This window comes from Eleutherodactylus coqui, chromosome 11 (assembly GCF_035609145.1).
Source record: "Eleutherodactylus coqui strain aEleCoq1 chromosome 11, aEleCoq1.hap1, whole genome shotgun sequence".
Taxonomy (NCBI): Eukaryota; Metazoa; Chordata; class Amphibia; order Anura; family Eleutherodactylidae; genus Eleutherodactylus; species Eleutherodactylus coqui.
The window spans coordinates 49,942,592-49,959,420 of record NC_089847.1 but is presented as its reverse complement, the minus strand read 5'-3'; the positions used below and the strand labels follow the sequence as shown (position 1 = coordinate 49,959,420).

General features: G+C 46.7%; 1 long non-coding RNA gene across 1 annotated transcript in view; it reads left to right on the top strand.

Moving 5' to 3' along the window:
• The window catches only part of LOC136582640 (uncharacterized), a 65,266-nt gene that overhangs the window by 16,912 nt on the left and 31,525 nt on the right, over positions 1-16,829 (top strand). Inside the window, exon 2 of the long non-coding RNA XR_010787205.1 lies at positions 13,056-13,139. This is a non-coding gene — a long non-coding RNA (uncharacterized lncRNA). The remainder of the gene's footprint in view (positions 1-13,055; positions 13,140-16,829) is intronic.

Genomic DNA, 16,829 nt, shown 5'->3' with positions numbered 1-16,829 from the left:
GAAAGTCTTCATTCCTAGGTACACTGTACAAAAAAAACTGTTTTTAAATTGACAAAATTGCCAAAAAATGAAAATCGTAATTTTTTTTCCTTCTGCTTTGCTTAGATTCATTCAAATACTGTGGGGTCAAAATACACAATACACCCCTTGATGAATTCGTTAAGGGGTCTAGTTTTCAAAATGGGGTCATTTGTGGGGGTTCTTTATCGTTTTGGATGCTCAATGGCTCTATAAGTGGGCAATGGGGCCTGGAATTTATTCCGTTGTACCCTGAAATCCAACGGGTGCTCCTTCCATTATAGGCCTAGCCATGTGTCCTTTAAGTAGATTAGGGCCACAAGGGGTATGTTTCTGAACACGGGACAAACAGGGGTATCCATTTTGAAGTGAAAGTCTTCCTTCATATGTGTTCTGTAAAAAAAAAAACCTGTTTTTAAATTGATACAACTGCCAAAAAAATGAAAATTGCAATTTTTTTCCTTCTGCTTTGCTTAGATTTATTCAAAAATTGTAGGGTAAAAATACACAGTACACCCCTAGATGAACGCGTTAAGGGGTCTAGTTTTCAAAATGGGGTCATTTGTGGGGGGTTCTCTGTCGTTTTGGCCGCTCAATGGCTCTACAAGTGGGCAACGGGGCCTAAATCACCTTCATGCTAAATTTCTGTTCTGAAAGCCACCGACTACTTTCATTTTGGGTCCCGTTTTGCATCCAGACATAAGATTAGGGCCACAATGGGTATGTCTCTGAACACAGGACAAACAGGGGTATCCAATTTGGGGTGAAAGTCTTCATTCAGATGTGTGATTAAAAAGCTGTTTTTAAAATGACAGAATTGTAAAAAAAAAAAAAATCACAATTTTTTCCTTTTGCTTTGCTTGAATTCATTCAAAAACCGTGGCGTAAAAATGGGCAGTACACCCCTACATTAATTCGTTAAGGGGTCTAGTTTTCATAATGGGGTCATTTGTTGGGGTTCTCTTTGGCTTTGGCCACTCAAGAGCTCTACAAAAGTGCTATGGGGCTTAACCCTTTCCAGTCCAATGTCGGCCCTGCCCCGACAACATAATTTCCCTCCACAGCTCCGATGTCGGGGCAGGCCCGACACTGCAGTGCAGGAGTGGATCTGCACCCGATCGTCAAGACACATCGGGTGCAGATACACTCCTGCACTGGTCCTCATCGAGGACCCCCGAGGAGAAGGCAGAAAGGGTTTTTAACCCTTTCTGCCTTCTCCTTTACACATTACATAGCGCTCAATTAGCGCTATGCAATGCATAAATTCCGGCCGGCGATCATGTGACCGCCGGTGTTACCTGACCCCCGGCGGTCACATGAACGGAGAGCCGGGAGCCTGCACTGTGGGAGGACCTGCTTACCTGACCGGCGTCTTGCGCATTCTCCTTCTGTCTCCCGGCCCGGTGATCATGTGACCGCCAGGTGCCACCTGACCCCAGCGGTCACATGATCGCCGAGCCGGGAGGCAGAAGGAGAATGCGGAAGACGCCGGACAGGTAAGCAGGTCCCTCCCTGCACCCTCCTGAACTGTCAGTTCAGGAGGGTGCAGAGAAAATGTATTTTTTCTCACCCATTCTCCCCAGCTCCAATTTATTTGGAGCTGGGGAGAATGGGTGAGAAAAAATAAATGGATTGGAAAGGGTTAAACGCCTTCAAGCTAAATTTATGTTCTGAAAACCACAGACTACTCCTTTCATTTTGGGCCCCATTGTGCATCCACACATAAGATTAGGGCCACAATGGGTATATTTCTGAACACGGGAGAAACGGGTATCCATTTTGGGGTGTCAATCCTCATTTTCATGTCCACTATAGGAAAAAAATATGTCTTTAAAATGACATATTTGCAAAAATATGAGATTTTATTTTTTCTCTAAATTGAATTCCTGAAAAAAACTGTGGGGTCAAAATACTCAGGATATCCCTCAGGAAATACATTAAAGGGTATAGTTTTTAAAATGGGGTCATTTGGGGGGGGGGGTATCTATCATTCTGACACTCATGAGCCTTTGCAAACCCGCTTGGTGCAGGAAAACAAAGTGTTCCTCAAAATGCTGAAAAGTAATGTTAAATTTGTACGTCCTCTAAATGGTTAAAAAAAACACTAATAAGTATACACAAAATATATCGGCCTATTTTTACTACCTCACCTAAATGAAGTACAACGTGGCGAAAAAACAATGTCAGAATCACTGGGATATGCAAAACCTTTACGGAGTTATGCTATGTTGAACAACGCATGTCAGATTTCCAAAATTTGGCTCCGTCACTAAGGCGCAAACAGGCTTCGTCACTAAGGGGTTAACATGCTTACAACCATGATTAGCGTGAACACTGATCATGACTGTTCTCGGCAGATGTCAGCCCTCTGTAGCATGCTCGGGTCTCTAGTTAACTGCATCCATAGATATCCCACGTGTGCTATACATGCACTGTGCATGTTGGGAAGTGGTTAGCATGGAGTCAGTGCGCTTCTTGCCACCATAACAGCCCCCACTCTTCTGGGAAGGTTTTCCACAAGATTCTGGAGTGCGTCTCGTCATGCAAGTATTTGCAAGGTGAGGCACTTATGTTGAGGAAGATAGCGCGACTCAGTCTGTGTTTTCATTCATCCTGGAGGTATTGATGTTGTTGAGGTTTGGGCCCCATGCAGTCACTCAAGTCATTCCACATCAAACTCGTCAAACTGTGTCTTTATGGCACTCGCTATGTGTACAGGGGCCTGTCATGCTGGAACAGGAAAGGGCCTTCCTCAAACTGTTACCACAACAGTGTAAATGACCATTGTGTGAAATCTCTTTGTTGCAACATTAATGCTTCATTGCCAGTAAGCGGCTAAACTCTGAAAAACAGGCCTAGATCAATTAATCCTCCTCCTACACCATTTTTTATATGACACACTATGCTTCCTTATAGGTTGTGTTCTCCGGGTGTTCACTGAACCCTGACTCGTCCATATAATTGCCAGATAGTGACAGAAGGTTCAGTACTCCAGGAAATAGTTTTTCATTACTCCAAAGTCCTATCAAAATGCGCTTCACATCCCTCCAGCCATAACTTGGTATTGTTCATAGTGGCCTTGGACTTGTGTGCAGCTGCTTCTCCTTGGAAACCCAGTTCATGAAGCTTCTGACATCCTCAGACCTAATGCCTCCCATTCAGAGGGTATTTAAACACGGTCATCCATAGGGACAACTTGAGGCTGCTTAGGGACAGCCGGGTCTGATGTTGAGGAACAGTGTCAGGGACAGTGCATCCGAAAATCGCATAAATTTGCAGTTTGTGCACCCGTTCAGACGGCCCGGGCCTGGCGCATATACGCCGAGGTTTGTATACTGTCCGGCGGGGGGACACAGTTTAGCTGGAGCTAGTGACTGGACAGAAGCTTAGCAACTAGTTCCCGCCTCATCCCTCCAGTTGCAAACAAAAGAGGGAGGAAGGGGTTGGGAATTTGGCAGACATGCTGCTAATTAGCTCCCACCTCCCTATTCAGGCAGCTGTCATAGGCTCCCATAAGAGTCTATAGCAGCTGCCGTCATATTCCGGCCAGAAGATAGTTCCAGGACTATCTTATCTGGTCGGCGTAAAAACGCCTGGCGCTATCTTGGCCAACAGGGCGCTTTTACGCCGCGGGAATATGCCCATCTGAACTGATGCATTGTAAAATAATGCATCAGATGGGCAGCGTATATCGGGCGGGCGTGAAAACGCGGCCGATATACGCTCGTGTGAATCCAGCCTGAGCCGGTATTAGAGATCGCATTTCTGTGGTTCGTTCAGTACCACAGTGTCTGTTTCAGGTTCCACTGACCGATTCATAAAATTCCTCATCATCCGGTAATCATCCCCCTCGGCCCCTGTCATCAAATGGTGAGTCCCTGGTTACATTTGTATTATCACTGCCTTGATACATGCTTCAAATTTAGGTTTCTTGCAACATGGTGTTACATTATTCAGCTCTACTTTAACCCCATAAAGACTAAGCCCTGTAAATTTCCAGTGCTCGGTCCTGGGCTTTAATCCAGACCGATAGCAAAAATACACCGTGGGTTTAACCCCTTAGTGACCAAGCCTGTTTGCGCCTTAATGACCAGACCAAATTTTGGAAATCTGACATGTGTCACTTTGACATAGCATAACTCCGTAAAGGTTTTGCTTATCCAAGTGATTCTGACATAGTTTGTTCGCCACATGTTGTACTTCATTTAGGTGGTGAAAATAGTCCGATAGAATTTGTGTATATTTATTAAAAGCGCCAAAATTGGGAAAATTTTGAAAAAAATTTCATTTTTTCACATTTTCAACTGCGATATTTCAAATATGTGCAAACATACTGTACAAATTCTTGATAAGATATATATTTCCATCTGTTTACTTTATTCTGGGCGCACATTAGAAAAAGTTCATTTTTTTTTAACCATTTAAGAGACGTGCAAATTTAACATCGATTTTCAGCATTTTGAGGAACACTTTATTTTCCGTCACCAAGCCAAGATTACAAAGGATCATGAGTGTCAAAATGATAGATACTCCCACAAATGATTTTAAAAACTACACCCCTTAATGTATTCACTGAGGGGGGGGTCGTGAGTATTTTTACCCCACAGATTTTTTTCAGGAATTAAAGGGGTTGTCCGGCCACACAGGGTAAAAATTTTTATAATGCTGCTGCTTTCCTTTCAGTAAGGATAGTAACACACAGCATACAGGGGCTCAAACCGGCCGGCAGATCAGCTGGAATGTCAGTTTCTTGCCTTAGAATCTGATCTTCACTGCAGCTTTCAAAGATGGCGCCTCTGTGCTGCCTTCTCACATGCTCTGCACTCTCCCTCCTCTGTGTGCGCGCTCCCGATGGTAGTAAGAGACATGAAAAGGCAGGATTTCATGGCCTCCCTCAGCTCACGTCCTAGCCCCGCCCACGACACGCCCACCTCTATTGAACTGCTCTACAGTCTCTCCCTGCCCAGGCCCCGCCCCCTGCTGCATACTATAATCAGAGGGGGTGTGGCCAGGGGAGACTGAGTTATACACTCATGTCAGGATAAAATCCTGGCATGAGTGTAAACAGCAGCACAGTGTATAGTGAATGGAGAGGGGCTGGGGAGAGCCCAGAGAGAACTCTCCTGCAGCCCCCCACTGCAAGGCTACCTACTGCCCCCCCACCCTGCTAATGTGAAACAAAACATTTCCCCACACACACATGCCCTCTTAGTGCCCCTCCCACAGCGACCCCCCCTCACAATGACCCCCCCCCCACAGTGCACTCTCCCACAGTGCCCCCCTAATGATCCCCCACAGTGCCACAAACAGTGCCCTCTACAGTACCCCCTACACATGCCCCCCAGTGTCACCCCTACAGTGCCCTCCAAAGTAGCCCCCCTCATTCCCCCCAACCACAGCATTCTCCACAGTCCCCCCTCAACAGTGCCCCCCCCAGTATTCCCCCCCCCAGTGCCCTCCGCAGTACCCCCCCTACACATGCCACCCCCCCAGAGTCCCCCCCACTGCACTCCAAAGTAGCCCCCCTCCACATGCCCCCCATCCACAGCGTCCCTATACAGCGCCCCCCCTGTGACCTCCCCCACAGAGTCCCCCTTTACAGTGCCCACACACAAGTACACTAACAGCACCCCCCCCCTCCCCCCTCCCCCCGGGACTTCTGACAGCCGGGTCTCCTGACATTGCACACACACACACATCACTGCCACCCCCTCCCCCCCCGGACTTCTGACAGCCACTTGCACACATCCATCCATCCTCCCTCCTCCTCCTCCCCCCACCCCCATGAGAGCCCGCCCCTCCTCTCATTCTTACCTTGGAGTTGAAGAGCCAGCAGACACGCCTCCCCTGCAGGCAGAACTGAGCTTCCCAGGCTGAAGTTCTTCTGCACATGCGCAGAGCTGTGCTGGAGAGGCGCGTCCCCGGTCGTCCCGATAAGAAGAGGACAAGAGACTTGTCGGAACCAGGAACCATGGCAACCGAGGAGCAACACAGGGGGGGGCAACCCTAAAGGTAACTGAATAACTTCTGTTTGCCTAATTTACAATGCACAATGTATATTACAAAGTGCATTGTATTGGGCAAACAGAAGTAATGAGACCTAATGTTTATGGCCGGACAACCCCTTTAATGCAATGTAGAGGAGAAAAAATAAAATTTCATGTTTTTGCAAATATGCCATTTAAAAGATGGGATTTTTTTCTATAATGCACATGAAAATGCGTATTTGCACCCAAAATGGATACCCCAGTTTGTCCTGTGTTCAGAAACATACCCATTGTTGCCCTAATCTTCTGTCCATATGCACAACGGGGCCCAAACCGAAAAGAGCAGACGGTGACTTTCACAACAGTCATTTTGCTTGAAGGCGATTTCAGCCCCATTGCCCAATTGTAGAGCCCTTGATGTACCAAAACGATATAGAACCCCCACAAATGACCCCATTTTAAAAACTAGACCCCTTAACGGGTTCATCTAGGGGTGTACTGTGTATTTTGACCCCACAGTTTTTGAATGAATCTAAGCAAAGCAGAAGGAAAAATTATGATTTTCATTTTTTTGGCAGTTGTGTCATTTTAAAAGCATTTTTTTTGTACAGCGTACATAAGAATGAAAAAGTTCACCCCAAAATGGATACCCCCGTTTGTCCTGTTTTCAGAGACATACCCATTGTGGCCTTAATATTATGTCTGTATGCACAACGGGGCTCAAAAGGAAAGGCGCATCAAATTTCAACTGTGTCTTAAATTTTACGTAATCGCCATTATCTATTGGATAACGGCGATCACGTGACCGGGGACCGCTCACTGCGGCCCTCGGTCACTGCTCCAGGCTCTTGGCTACATTTAGTAGCCAGGAGCAAGGAGACTTTGAATTTCCAGGGCCCTCAACAGCTTTTGCGCTTGCGTCCACCATTTTGCTAATGGCCACATGCGCCAAAGTTGGGGAAAGGTCCGAGGATAAAGATCCCGTTGGGGGACATCACCGGAGGCCTTATGTAAATAATTTCACCTCCCCTCACGAATCTGATCTGTGATTGGAGGTGAAATTTTCCCTTTTTTTACTTTTACGTGATCGCCGTTTTCAATTGGAAAACGGCGATCACGTGACCAGGAACCGCGTTTTGCGAGCACTGGTGAAATTTCCAGGCTCTCGGCTACATTTGGTAGCCAGGAGCAGGGAGATTTTAAATTACCCTGGCAATCTGCACCTTTTGCACATGCGTCCGCCATCTTGGCGGCGGGTGCGTGCGCAGAAGCCGTGGTGAAGTCCACGGATAAATGTGGTGCCTTAGGTATGTTATTTCAGCTCCCCTCATGGATATTATCCGTGAGGGGAGATGAAACTTAAACTTTTTTTTCTATTTTTTTTTACTTTTTTAAAACTTTTTTTTACTTTACATGATCGCTGCTATCCATTGGATAACAGCGATCATGTGACCGGGAACCGCATACAGCGGCTCCCGGTGACATCCCTCTGCTCTCGGCTACACATGGGAGCCGGGAGCAGAAGGATTTTTAAATTTCCCGGGCCGCGCGCGCCTTTTGAGCGCGTGCCCGACGTATGACGTCTGGCGCGCATGCGCAGAAGGCGCCGACGGGACCTGGAGGCTGGGACACCGCTGGTCATCGGGGCGAAGGCGGGTGAGTACTTTCAGCTGCCCTGATGGATCACATCCACCGGGGCAGCTGAATCTTTCACTTTTTTTACTTTTTACTAACTTTTATATGATCACCGGCATTCGGTAAATGCCGGCGATCATGTGACTGGGGGAGGGGACCCACGGCCCGGAATGGCAGCTCCAGGTCTGCCAGGTCCTTGGAAACTTTGAGGAGTCTACCCAGATGGTGAGCGGCGATGCTGCAATCATTAGCGTCACCATTCCTCTGCTATGCCTCTTGAGAAGTTCCCTGCAAAGCATAAAGGCAGACGCTTTGCGCTCGGAAACGGAGGCGGGGAAGACAGTATGTCTCTGGAAGAGACAGCTTGACCCACTGCTGAGGGTACCCATGCTGCTTGCCTGTCATCCTTTCAGCGTGTATGGCCTGAGGAGGAGGAGGATCCTGAAAGTGATCTTCCTAGTGAGGACAGCCATGTGTTGCGTACAGGTACCCTGGCACACATGGCTGACTTCCTGTTAGAATGCCTTTCTCGTGACCCTCGCGTTACACGCATTCTGGCCACTACGGATTACTGGGTGTACACACTGCTCGACCCACGGTATAAGGAGAACCTTTCCACTCTCATACCCGCTCACGGATAAGCGTACCCGCCTGTCAACTGACAGTGCAGTCAGACGTAAAGATGAACAAAGCCTGGATTTCCCCAGACTTCTCTTCTCCACCAGCGGACAGCAGCGGTACCTAAACAATACGTAGGCTGCACCCGCGGATGGAAGCATCGTTCTCTATCACCATCAAAACCCGGGACCTTTTAGCTTCATCAATCTGTGTATTATATTCATCCTCCTCCTCCTGCTCCTCCTCCTGAAACCTCACGTAATCACGCCGAACGGGCAATTTTTCTTAGGCCCACAAGGCTCAGTTATATGACTTTAGTAAACAATGTTTTTACGTTTCAATTCTCATTAAAGCGTAGAAACTTGCACCTGAACCAATTTTTATTTTAACTGGGCTGCCTCCAGGCCTAGGTACAAATTAAGCCACATTAACCAAAGCGATTAATGGGTTTCACCTGCCCTCTTGGTTGGGCATGGGCAATTTTTCTGAGGTACATTAGTACTGTTGGTACACCAATTTTTTTGGGCCCTCGCCTACAGTGTAATCCTAGTAATTTTTATGGGCTTCGCCTGCACTCATGGTACAGCAAGGTGTGTGGGGTTGGCCTACACTTTTGCTACATAAATGTAACTGGGGCCTTGTCTATACTGCAACTACTGAAATGTACAAGAGACTGTTATCTCCCTAAACTGCTGCAATGGGAATGTTACTGTGGCTTGTCTTGACTGCTACTACTACTGAAATGGAACTAATACTGTGCTCCCCCTATACTGCTGCTTCGGAGTTGTTACTGGGGCCTGTCTTGACTGCTACTATTACTGAAATGGAACTAAGACTGTGCTCCCCCTATACTGCTGCTAGTGATATGTTACTGGGGCCTGTCTAGACTGCTACTACTATTGAAATGGAACTAATACTGTGCTCCCCCTATACTGCTGCTAGTGATATGTTACTGGGGCCTGTCTAGACTGCTACTACTACTGAAATGGAACTAATACTGTGCTCCCCGTATACTGCTGCTAGTGATATGTTACTGTGGCCTGTCTTGACTGCTACTACTACTGAAAAGGAACTAATACTGTGCTCCCCCTATACTGCTGCTTCGGAATTGTTACTGGGGCCTGTCTTGACTGCTACTACTACTGAAATGGAACTAAGACTGCGCTCCCCCTATACTGCTGCTTCGGAATTGTTACCAGGGCCTGTCTTGAGTGCTACTATTACTGAAATGGAACTAAGACTGTGCTCCCCCTATGCTGCTGCTTCGGAATTGTTACTGGGGCCTGTCTGGACTGCTACTACTACTGAAATGGAACTAATACTGTGCTCCCCCTATAATGCTGCTAGTGATATGTTACTGGGGCCTGTCCCTAATGCTACCGCTGAAATGTTACTAATTCTGGACTCTGCCTATACCGCTGCTAATGCTATGTCACTGGGGCGTGGAAACGGAGGCTTCCCAAAGACATGATGGTGGCGAGGCCATTTCCCACCAACGCGGTTACTGTTAAGGTGCCTATAACCACGGACATGTGGAGAGGACACGTAGTGCCTCAAAAACATCCCCCTCCTCCTCCAACAATGAAAACATTCTTGGCAAATACCTTTGCATAGGTCCGTCTGGTGGCAGTCCAAGAATTTCACCTTTACCGACACAACAAGAGAGCCCCCACCACCACCCCCCCGCCACGGCCCACTTAATCCTGGCCACATTCCGAAAACCAACTAAATAAAACCGCGCTACTAGGTCTGCAGTCGCCACCACATTCCCACCAACGCGGTTACTGTTAAGGTACATATTACCACTCTGACTGGGGCATGCACTGTGGGCTGAAGCACACCTGTATTGTATGTGACGTTAGCTCTGCTGAGCAGGGCACTGCAATGGGATACATTAATGTACCGCCGAAGCCCACCTGCATTTAATCTGACGTTAGCTTTGCTGTCCAGGGCACTGCAATGGGATATATTTATGTACCGCCGGTGGCTTCCTGGGACCCACCCATGCTGTCGGTCCACACAGACTTCACAATAGGGAGTTGTACCTGCCTGTGTCTACTTATAAAAAACGCCAGTCTGACTGGGGCATGCAGTGTGGGCCGAAGCCCACCTGCATTTAATCGGACGTTACCTCAGCTGTGGTGGGCACTGCAATGGGATATATTTATGTACCGCCGGTGGCTTCCTGGGACCCACCCATGCTGTCGGTCCACACGGAGTTGTAACTGCATGTGTCTACTTATAAAGAACCCCAGTCTGACTGGGGCATGCAGTGTGGGCCGAAGCCCACCTGCATTAAACCTGACGTTACCTCAGCTGTGATGGGCAATGCAATGGGATATATTTATGTACCGCCGGTTGGTTCCAGGGAGCCACCCATGCCGTGGGTCCACAGGGACTTCACATTAGGGAGTTGTACCTGCCAGTGTCTATGTATTAAAAACCCCGGTGAGACTGGGGCATGCAGTGTGGGCCGAAGCCCACCTGCATTAAACCTGACGTTACCTCAGCTGTGATGGGCACTGCAATGGGATATATTTATGTACCGCCGGTGGGTTCCAGGGAGCCACCCATGCTGTGGGTGCACACGGAATTCCCATTGCGGAGTTGTACCTGCCTGTGACTATTTATAAAAAAACCCGGTCTGACTGGGGCATTCAGACACCTTGACAGAATGAATAGTGTGTGGCACATGGGTTCCCCATTGCTATGCCCACGTGTGCAGCTCCTAATGGAGGTGGCACAGGATTGGATTTCTCGTTGCTTCTGTACAGCATTGTGGGCTATCGCCCCACCCCTTTTAATAAATGTCGCTGCCTGGCCGTGCCAACCCTCTGCAGTGTTTACCTGCGGTTCCTCCTCATGGCAGACGCACTTATAAATAGACATGAGGGTGGTGTGGCATGAGTGCAGCTGAAGGCTGCGCAGGGACACTTTGGTGTGCGCTGTGGACACTGGGTCGAGCGGGGGGGGTTGGGCAGCATGTTACCCAGAAGTGGCAGCGGAGTGTCATGCAGGCAGTGATTGTGCTTTGTTGGAGGTATTGTGGTGCTTAGCTAAGGTATGCCTTGCTAATGAGGGTTTTTCAGAAGTAAAAATTGTTGGGAGGGGGGCCCACTCTTGCCGCTATTGTGGCTTCATAGTGGGACCTGGGAACTTGAGATGCAGCCCAACATGTAGCCCCTCGCCTGCCCTATCTGTTTCTGTGTCGTTCCCATCACTTTCTTGAGTTTCCCAGATTTTCACAAATGAAAACCTTAGCGAGCATCGGCGATATACAAAAATGCTCGGGTCGCCCATTGACTTCAATGGGGTTCGTTACTCGAAACGAACCCTCGAGCATCGCGAAAAGTTCCTCTCGAGTAACGAGCACCCGAGCATTTTGGTGCTCACTCATCTCTAGTTAGTACCAATTCGGAATACATTTCACTTTTTGATCGCTTTTTATTGCATTTTTTCTGGGAGACAGGGTGACTGAAAAAGTGCATTTCTGTCGTTCTTTTTTTTTTTTTTTGGACTACGTTTACCGTGTGGGGTCAATAATGCACTACTTTGATTGATTTTATTATAGATATGGCAAAAGGAGGGTGATTTAAACTTTTATTACTTTTTTTTTTTTTTTAAGTGTGAAAAAGTCGTGAAAAAGAAAAAAAAACGATTACAATTGGTATTGGCATAATCGTACTGGCCTGTAGAATTACTTTAATACATTATTTATACTGATCAGAGAATGCAATGAAAAACAAAAAACATGCCAGAATTACAGATTTTGTTAATTTTGCCACTAGAAAAAATGAAATAAAAAGCGATCAAAATTTTATATGTTCCCAAAAATTAGATAAATGAAGACTAGAGTTCAACCCGCAAAAAACAAGGTCTTCTAGAGCTCTGGCAATGGCAATAAAATTAATATGGCTCTTGGAATGTGGCGACACAAAAGCAAACCTTTAAAAAAACAAAATATTTTAAATGTACAAAAATAGCAAAACATAAAAAACTGTATAAACTTGGTATCACCGGAATCGTGCTGACTCAGAGAATAATGTTATCACGTTATTTATTCTGCACGCTGAATGCCGTAAAAATGAAATGCAAAAAATAAATGGCAGAATTTATTTTTTTCCCCCAATCTCCCTACATATTTTTTTACAAATGTTATACAATACTTTATATGTACCCAAAAATCATGCCATTAAAAGATACAACTTGTCCTGCAAACAACAAGCCCTCGTATGGCCGTGTCAGTGGAAAAATGAAAAAGTTATGGCTCTTGGAATGCGTCTGCAAAATTAGTTAAAATTAAATGATTAGACCATTTAAAAAACCTGCCCTGGAGGGTCTGACAGGGTGGTAAGAAACCCGCCACTGAAGGGGTTAAAGGGAACCTGTCATCAACTATAAGTTTATGGGCTTGCAGGGCAGGGCTGAGGTCCAGAAATGTGCTATTTGTATTTGCCTGGCTCCCGCTTCCCTCGCTGTTGGCCCTGGAAACTGGCACTCGGTCTGCTCATTAGACTCTGCGGTCAGTGCGTGCCCACATCAATAAAGAAGAGTGTGCATGCGCCCGCTGCCTGCAGAGATGAGCCCATTGCAGATTGAGTGCCAGTTTCCAGGGCCAGGGAATGGGGAGTAAGTATAAAAAGCACTTTCTCGTACCTCAGCCGGACTTTTAATACTGCTTATAAGTGATTACAGTTTCCCTTTAACTCCATATTTTACCAGGGGGCTGACACAAAAAGTAAGATTCGGCACATTTTAATCCAATTAGCTTTGAGTAACTCATGTATTTCTTTGCAGCTGGAGATGAAATATTTGTCAGCTTTGTTACCCACATATGAAGATACAATTGCTGAGAAGGATATTGTGATCCTGGCAGTTAAGGTGAGTTGTAATTTACTAGCACGCATTGACTTTACATGAAGTTCTCATTCCAGGGTGTATTCACACAGACATTCGTATCAGCTTGTTAAAAATAGTTTCTGATCGCATGGTGCACAACCAATAAAACAAAATTTCCCAAATGTGAAAGAACCCAAACACATGAGCTTCAGTTTTGTAGCCCGTGTGAAACAAGCCTTAGGGTTTATTCACACAGCAATATTTGTAACTAGTATTTTGTGAGTCAAAACCAGGAGTGGGACCAAAATACGGAAAAATGCATATCTTTCTATTATACTTTCTCTCCACTTCTGGTTTTGGCTCACAAATTACTGATGAAAAATACGCCCATGTGAAGGAGCCTTGAGGACTCAATGCTTTTACACAGCCCCTATTGAACAAACCATCAGGAGATTTGGCCTCCAATACCACCTGTATGCTAATGACACCCAGCTATACACCTCTTCCCGTGACATCTCTGCACCTTTACTCCAAAATATCACTAACTGTCCGCTGTTTCTAACACCATGTCCTCTCTCTACCTAAAACTAAACCTCTCTAAAACTGACCTGCTGGTATTTCCACCCTCCACTAACCGACCTCCTCCTGACATCTCCATCTCAGTGTGTGGCGCCACCATAACTCCTAGACAACATGCCCGCTGCCTTGGGGTCATATTTGATTCTGATCTCTCTTTTACCCCCTACATCCAATCTCTGGCCCGAACATGTCAGCTGCACCTCAAGAACATAGCAAGAATCCGCTCTTTTCTCACTGTGGACACGCTAAAAATGCTTACTGTTGCCCTCATCCACTCCCGGCTCGATTATTGCAACTCGTTGCTGATCGGCCTCCCCTGCACCAGACTCTACCCTCTCCAATCCATCCTGAATGCGGCAGCCAGGCTCATTTTCCTGTCCAGCCGCTACTCGAACGCCTCTGCCCTGTGCCGGTCACTGCACTGGCTGCCCGTTAAATACAATTTAAACTCGCAACCTTCATCCACAAAGCCCTCCACAGTGCAGCGCCCCCCTATATCGCCTCCCTCATCTGAATCCATCAACCAGCCTGGGCTCTCCGCTCTGCTAACGAAACCAGATTGAGCGCCCCTTTAATTCGAACTTCTCATTCCCGCCTCCAAGACTTCTCCAGAGCAGCATCGGTCCTCTGGAACGCACTACCAAAGGCTACCCGAGCAATCCAGGACTCGCAGAACTTCAGGCGTGCTCTAAAAACGCACCTCTTCAGGGAGGCATACCGAATTCCCTAAACAAACCCCGCTGTACTCCGCCTGATAACATGCTCCCTGACCTACTGACTGCAATCCCTGCCAGCCATCATAAACCGCGCCTGCAGTCATACTGTTTCTGCCGTCACACGGCTAAATGTCTGACCATTGTCTATGTGTATATCACCCCTCACTCTCCACCTCGCCATACAGTGCACATCTCCAGCCCCTTTACCTTCTGTATCACCCCATTACTTGTAGTATGTAAGCTTGTTGGAGCAGGACCCGCACCCCTATTGTTTCCATCAATTGATTACTTTGTAACCGTGGTTCTGTAATGTTTGTACTTTTGTCTTTCTGTATCCCCTGTCTATGTAAGCGCTGCGGAATATGTTGGCGCTATACAAATAAAGTTTATTATTATTATTTTTAGGGGATTTTCAACTCCACTTTCCAAAAGCCATAACTTTTTAATTTATTTGTTGATATGGCCGTATGAGGGCTTGTATTTTTGTGTGGCGAACTGTAGATTTTATTTGTACCATTTTGTATACATATAATGTATTTGTAAAACATATTTTTTTATTTCTCTGACAGCAGAGAGAGAAAACATATTCATTTTGCCATTGTTTTTTTGTTTTTGTTTTTTCTAATTTCTTGACCTCGGTGGCAGGGATGGAGTGTAAAAAGTTGCGCTCTGTGAGCCTTTGCACCTCCTCAGTCTCATATCCTTGCTGAGGTGCGGTGGTCTCAAACAGAAGACACTCAACAAGCTGTTCCTGGAACTGCAGGAAAGTAGGCATTGCCGGGGACTTATTGTAAATTATGTAGGCATTGCAGGTAGCGATCTAAAATTTTTTTTAATATCCGGGGATAAATCCGGGGGCCTTAATTTCATCCCTCATGGATCAGATCCGTGAGGGGAGGTGAACTTTAACATTTACATGATCACGTGACTGGATACCATATCCCGCCGTGAAATCTCCAGGCTTTGGGAGCAGGAAGATTTCAAATTTCCAGATCTTTCCTGGTTTCTACGCATGCGCCTGACATTTTGCCAATGACATCTATGCGCAGAAGCCAGCAGCAGGTCCGCGAGACTTTGCGGAGGCCATAGATGAATAGATCGGATCCATGAGGGAAGATGAAACTAACTTTTTTAAAACTTTCATGAGATCGCTGTTATCCGTTGGATAAGGGTGATCGCGTGACAGGGGGCCGCACATCGTGCGCCCCTCTTTCATCCACCTGACAACTCCAGGCCCTTGGCTACTTCCCATAGCTGGGAACTATCACACTCCAAGACCCTGGGGCTTTAAAGTCTACAGGGCTGATATGTATTTATGACACTGTAGTTTAGGGCCGCATCCAGACTCATGACTTTATTGCGCGAATTTGTCACAATGGAACATCGCTACAAATCGCATGTATGTAGAACCCATGCTTTCCTTTGATATTTTGTAGCTTACAAAATTGCGGCGTGCTCTATAAAGCCGCAAGTTGCGTTTTTTTTTTCTTTCTTTTGTTTTGTAGCCCATGTTTCCCTATGGAACCTTCCTTTCTATTGCATTGCACAAAAGCACGGCTTTTGTATGGTGTGATGCAACTTTTACAACAGGAAATCCTCCTGTCAAAGCCCTAAAATGAGCTCTAGCTGCATCAAAAACAATCTCCTGCGTGTCTTCTCCCCTGAAGCTCCCTGGCATTTCCTTAAAGTCTTCCGCCAGCCCTTCCTGGATTGGAGGATCAAAATCCCCACCTCTGGGAAGGGCTGGCTGTGATTGGTTAATGAGCAACATAGCTCAGCCAAGTAGAGCCAGCGCTCGATAAACCAATCACAGCCATTCAATCAATGGGTGTGATTGGTTCATCAAGTGCCGGCTCTAATTGGCTGAGCCATGGTGCTCGTAAACTAATCACGGCCAGCAGTTCCTGAAGGTGGGAATTTTAACCTCCAATCCAGGAAGGGCTGGAAGTAGAATTAAGACCGGGGCTGAAGAGGAGACCCGCACCAGAGCTTGACAGCGCCTGTAGGTGATGTGCGATACAAAATTGCGATATCGCCACAAGAAAATGCAGCGATATCGCAAGGATCACCAACGCGATATCGCTGAGATTTCCTTGTGTTGATATTTTGCCGCCTGTGTGAATGCGGCCTAAAGCCCAGACACCCGTGACGTAGAAACACGTATGGGTGGTCATGAAGGGGTTAAAGAGAACCTGTCGTGGCTTTATTGTCAGTGGGGCCAGTTGCTGAGCTTTGCGGTCGTGCTGACCCCAAATATGTCTTTTTGTTTATTCACCCATGTTCCCCAGTACCGTCATTTTTTAAATTCATCTCTTTGCGCTGTGAATGTGTCAAGTGGGCGGTCTCCACCACTTGATGTCAAAGGGTAAGGCTCGACTTTATTAACAGTTAGCAGTGTAGACTGCCCACTTGACACGATGAGCGCATCAGGAGCCAA